This window comes from Urocitellus parryii, chromosome 2, assembly GCF_045843805.1.
Source record: "Urocitellus parryii isolate mUroPar1 chromosome 2, mUroPar1.hap1, whole genome shotgun sequence".
In the NCBI taxonomy this organism is placed as follows: domain Eukaryota; kingdom Metazoa; phylum Chordata; class Mammalia; order Rodentia; family Sciuridae; genus Urocitellus; species Urocitellus parryii.
Window position 1 is genome coordinate 216828551 of NC_135532.1, and position 6126 is coordinate 216834676.

General features: G+C 47.8%; 1 long non-coding RNA gene across 1 annotated transcript; it reads right to left on the reverse strand.

Moving 5' to 3' along the window:
* Positions 1 to 628: 628 nt before the first annotated feature.
* On the reverse strand, positions 629 to 5650 carry LOC144253263 (uncharacterized). Its single transcript, XR_013343249.1, has 3 exons — positions 5467 to 5650; positions 1576 to 3723; positions 629 to 778 (listed from the first exon to the last, which is right to left on the reverse strand). It is a non-coding gene; the product is annotated as an uncharacterized LOC144253263 (long non-coding RNA).
* Between the last annotated feature and the right edge of the window lie 476 nt (positions 5651 to 6126).

The window sequence follows — 6126 nt, forward strand, 5'->3', positions numbered from 1 at the left end:
GTGAATCTGTTCAGCTCCCTTCTGACTTAAGCCTCTGCCTGGAACTCCCTTTGGTGTTAGGATGACCACAGCCAGTGCCAGCACTACTTCCTTCCAGATATTTCTTTACATGAGAAAAATAAAACCCTCCTTTATCTAAGATATTGTCTTTCATGAGTTTGATATTTGCAGCTGAACATAACTCCTAACTTATATATAAACCGAATGTCCAAAAGTAGGGGCTTGATTAATAAATTATCCTTTATCCACACAATGAAACACTATACAACATTTAAAAATCATGTAGAACTGTGGTTTCAACTATTTCTCATAGAGGACACATCCCTTTTCTATTCAGTCTCTCATGGAATCCCAGTAGACGGTACTGTTGAAAGTAGAGCTATTCTGGGTATACTAGATGGTGAAAACACAGAATCTTTCTCTTTCTACCTTGCAAAATTAACTCTTTCCCCTGGGAAAGCACAGAAACCACCTTTCGGGCCTCAAGAACTGGGTGAAACTATAGAACATAGTTTGAAAACCATTACGATCAACTACCTACAGAAAAAAAGTTTATGTGATCATGTTAAAGCAAATAACTTACTTAACAAACTGGGATATGATCCATTTTAATATTTTAAAACACGTATAAATATTAACTTCCCAGACTTTGCAAAATACGGAGTCACATTCATAGTAATTACCATATTGTCCTGGCTGGTGGTCCTGTCCCCATTTATGTGACAGCAGCACCTTCCTCCCCAGTCTTCCCAGCTGTCTCTGAGCAGCTGTAGGTTTCCTGTTGGGAACATGGACCCATTGGTTTATAGTTTCCACCACCTGCAGTGGTCCCTGAGGACAGTCCCAGCCACTGCTGCTGCAGCTGGTGCCCTAAGAATGGATGCCATCTGTCCACTGAGCCCACCTTGGACCCACGAGGTGCTTTCCATGCTGCAAAGGCCTGCTTTGCTCACACCACAATCCTGCCTCTTCCCTCCAAGAACCAGGAGGATGCACCATCTTCTGTGGGGCCGGCTGTTCTGGACCAGGCTGGGGAGCACTGGCTGGGAAAGGAGTCGTGATTTCTTCTCATTTTCTACATCAAGACATTCAGCATCCACCTCCCAGGCTCTCTCCACCTGCAGGTGGGCCCACTGGTCTTAACTGTCTTCCCCCATTCCTCGTGTGTGTTTGTGTGTGTGTGTGTGTGTGTGTGTGTGTGTGTGTGTGAAAGCCATGTAAATTGAAATTTAAAATTTTAATAGTATCAATTCCTGAATACCTAGATTGGGTGGCTTAAATTTTTTCTAACTTCTTCCTAATTATATTCTGAACAATTTCAGGGCTGAGAATGTAGCTCAGTGGTAAAGTGTGTGCTTAGCATGCTTAAGACCCTGGGTTCAACCCTCAGTACCAAAACTAAACAACCTCCCTCCCCAAAAAACCAAAACCCAACAGAAAACCTACCATAAACATGTATTACTTGTATTAAAATACAAGGATTCACCTGAAATCAGTTCTAACTCTAAGCATACAATACAATTGATTTAGCACAGTTTACTCTGAGTTTCCTGCCACCCAAGGTGAAGGATTTACCTGTGTTGGCCTTGGAGGAATGGAGAGGGAGTGTGGAGGGACAGGAATGTACCACACACATAAAATAATCATATAGAACTGTGGTTTCAAGTAGAAGACACTTCTTTTTTTTTTACATTCAATCTTTCATCAGATACCAGCTCCATATGCAGTTGGCCTTCCATATTTGAGTTTCCCATCTTTGGATTTAATCAACTGTAGATCAGAAACATTCAGGAAAAGAAAAATGTGTCTATACTGAACATGTACAGATTTTTTTTTCTTGTCATTGTTCCCCAAACAATATGGTAAACAACTATTACCCAGCATTTCTACTGTAATAGGTATTATGAGTAATCAAGAGATGATTTAAAGCATGTGCAGGGGCTGTTCATAGGTTATGCATAACTATCTTCATAGGTTATGCGTAATTATCATGCCATTTTAATACAAGAAACCTGAACATCTGGGGATTTGGGTGCAGGGGCGGGTCCCCGAGTCCATCCCCCAAGGACACTGAGGAATGACTGCATGTGCATGTGCAAGACTGAGGACAGCCTGAGTTGGCCAGGAAAGCCCACACGTCCCTTCCTCTCCTTGACAACTGACTCTGGGGACACAGGCTGCCCACACAGGGAACTGCATCACATCCCTCCATTTGGGATGCCCCTTGGTTCTCACGTGAGCACATCACAAACCAGCAGAGGGTACTGAGGAGGGGACGGGGCTCTTGTTACAGAGAAGTGGTGGGATAAGGATGATGCAGGTTGACATCACAAAGGGTGAGCATGGTTTTCACCTGGAGACCACAGAAGGTCCTAGTTCCCATTGAGAATTCTTCCCTCCCTCCCTTCTGCTGCTGTAGGCTGCCAGCATCAGGCTGATTTTTGCAGAAAGGTTCAGTCCCTTGATGGGACTTTCAACTCAGGTGGGAACTAAGCAAGCCCATGGGGACACCTGCCCAGAGGTCTCTATTGAGCTTAGTTCATTAGTGGGCCCTCTGAGGAAGCCTGTTCAGCGCTGTCAATTCTACTTAGCTGGATTTTCCAAGTGCCCTGTTGCAAGACACCAAATTTCAGAGCCCCTTTTCACTGTTACAACAAAAGAAGGCTTTCCCACAGTCTAATGGGGAATCCCGAATTTTCATGTCATTCCCGCTTCTGAGCCACTTCCAATATCTGGCAGCTCCTCTTTGCGTTTTTCAGAATATTCTTTTTGATCTTCTTTCCTTTTTCTTGTCATTCTCCTCTCACCCAGAGTCCCCTAGCCCATCCCATCCTGTAGTTCTCCACAGTACTTTAAACAACTTCAGAGCCATCCTGCTTTGCTTTAAATGCCCTCAGTGACCCCTGTTTTCATCATCTCACATCCCCCTCCCCAACAAAGCACAAACCACTCCATTTCTTTCCATTGTTTACGTCTTCCTTAGAAACACCAACTAGTGTTTGTTGAGCACATACTCTGTTTCTGGCACATGCACGAGTTAGCTCAATCCTGATAGCAATCCTATGCAGTAGGTACTTCAATACATCACATTTGTTAGAGAAGGAAACTGACTCTTTCAGGACACAATGGTGCATGCCTGTAATCCCAGCGACTTGGGAGGCTGAGGCAGGAGGATGGCGAGTTCAAAGCCAGCCTCAGCAACTTATCAAGGTCCTAAGCAACTCAGCGAGAGCCTATCTAAAAATATAAAAAAGGGCTGGGGACGTGGCTCAGTGGTCGAGTGCTCCTGGGTTCAATCCCCAGTACAAAAACAAAACACAAAAAGCAAAACGAAACAAACAAATAAACAAACCCCTGACTCTTGGCAAGAGCCTTGGCCCAAGGTCCCCCATGTAGACGCCGAGATAAACTCTGGCCTCTGCAGCCTGGCTCCGGCTGGGCAGTCTACCGTGGTATGCATTGAGTGGTTCTTTCCCTTGGAGATCCTGTATTGAAGTTCTTCCACACCTAATCCTGCCACCCAGAGTTTCCAGTGGTCTCCATGGTACCACCCTTCTGCCTGAAGGACAGATTGCGGTGGGGCACTCTGGTGCAGGGTGTCAGATCAACAGCGCAGAGTCTCCCCTCCTCACAGATCACAGGACTCTCAGGACTGTATAATGTTCCATCGCTGGTTGATGCTACAGCCAGAGCTGCATGGGCCTCCAGTTGCCTGAGTTTTAACTGAAACATGTGAAAAGAGGTAATCATTCATTCTAGGAAATAACATAAAGGGACTCAAAAGATAGGCTTTTTCACTTGATCAAACATCTCTATTTGGATAATCACATTGAATCTCTGGAGATTTTTATTATTAGTTTCATTAATTTTTTTTATTGAGGCAAATTTCACATTGCATAAGATTAACCATTTTAAAGTGTACAATCCAATGACAGTTCATTCATAAAGGTGTGTGATCATAGCCTCTCTCTAGTGCCAAATCACCCCAGAAGGAAGCCCTGTGCACATCAAGCACTAATTCCTCCTCCTCCCTCCCCCAGTTCCTTGAAATCGCCAGCTATGGCTCTGTCTCTGGGGCTTTGCCTATCTGGATGTATCCCACAAAGGGATCCATACAACGGGGGGCCTTTTGTGTCTGGCTTTTCCACTCAGTCTGTCTCTGAGGTTCATCCATATCAGAATTTCCCTATTTTGGGGTGGTGTTGGAGGTTGAATCCAGGGCCTCGCACATGCTGGGCTAGTGTTTCTCTACCACTGAGTTCCCCAGCTCAGAATTCCCTTCATTTTTTTCTTTTTTTTTTGGGGGGGGTGGTGAGCCATATCCCATTGTATAGACATCCCCCATTTTGTTATCCACTCATCTCTGGATGGACAATCAGGTCACTTCCTGCCTTGGGCTACTGTGGATAGTGTTGTCTTGAACCTTAGTAGTACTAGGATCTACCCACACTAGGTATCGGTTTTCAGTTCTTGTGGGTACATACCTCGGAGTAGAATTTCTAGGCCATAGAATTGATCTCCACTTAACTTTATGAGGAAACTTTTGGCCTCATTTTAAAAGCAAAAGACTTGAATCATGAGGTGCCCAAATTGGCAAGGGACAGCAGTCTTGGAAGCCAGAGGCATCCTGCAGCCATTCTGAAACCCTGACCTGGGGACAGCACTCATTCTCTCTCCAAGCAAGTGTTGAGGGCCAGAGCCAGCCCTTAGGGAGAATTTAACAATAACTTCAGAAAAGAGCTTCCTAAGGCCAGAAACCCCAGGAGAAATAAAACCAGGGGCTGTTTTCAATCGTAAATCAACAGGACTGGCACATGCATACACCCCATCAAGCCAACAGGACTGGAGCATGCATACACCCCATCAAGCCAACAGGACTGGAGCATGCATACACCCCATCAAGCCAACGTGATTCGAGCCTGCTGGTGAACACTGTTCCTGTCTTGCCACACATTTTTAATGTCCTTGTGGAGATTTCACACAGATTCAGCCACGGACAAAAAGATCACTCTCGCTCGTTCGTTCCAACTGTCTTTCACAGGCTGCATTTCTTGATGGACCAGGGGTCGGGGTGCCATTTGATTCTGAAGGTCTGGTTTGGCTGAGAGTCTGTGACAGTCACTGCAGATAGGGAATGTGTTGCCGGCAGTGGGTACTTAAGGGGTTAAACATCTGTCAAGGCCTGGGAGAGTGTGGATCTTGGGTCAGCCCCAGCCTATTTGGGGAGTGGGGGAGATGAAGAGGAGATGGGGGAGGGGAGGGCTCTAGCAATGCAAAGCTTATTTTTCAGCGGTTTCTAGGGGAATTCTACCACGAAGAGGTAATTTCTAAGGTCTGCCCCTACTTCTCCCTGCTTACTGGTGCATTTTCTTTGTAGCCAGGCGGCCTGAGAGGCTTTGCAGGGCTGGGTTAGAAAACAAGGTGGGTTCCCACCGTCCCTTCCCTCCCCTCCCTGGCCCGGCTGACCTGATTAATCAGAACCTTGCAAAGCCCACTGAGGAGGGCTCCCTGGCTAATCTCATCTCCGCACCCACGCGGGGACAGGCGCCCCCGCTCCGCCAATGAGACGCGACTCTGCAGGCTGGCTGGGCGGTGGAAAATTCCATGCGCCAGGCGCGGCCCCTCGGCGGCCCCTGGAGGAAGGCAGCGCTCAGCGCCGCGCAGCCCGCCGCCCGGCAGAGCCCGCTCGCGGCGCAGCGGCAATCAAACCCCCCACCCCACCACCCGGGTCTCGGCGCCTGTCCACGGGACGCCGTGCCGCGAGTCGCGGTCGCCCCGTGTTCTCTCCATCTCTTGCGAGGGCTAGCTATTTCAGCAAATCAGAGGGAAGCAGGCGATGCCTGTAATCGCCGCGGGGACCGCGTGTGGTGGGTGGACGATCCCCGCCTGGTGGTGTGTGCGCGTTGCAGACCACCATCCCCAGCCCCCACCGCGCCCACCCCAGCTACAAATCCCGCCTGGAATGTTCCTCTTCGGGGCTTTGCAACTGCGTGTGTGGGGAGAAGGCACAAGCGGGGCACCTTCCTAATCTACCCACCCTTGAACTACGATCCCCTTTTAGAAGTGGCTGGTGGGACCTAAAAAGAAAAGGGTTGAGTTACCAAAGGTGCGGAAACAGGGTAAGGA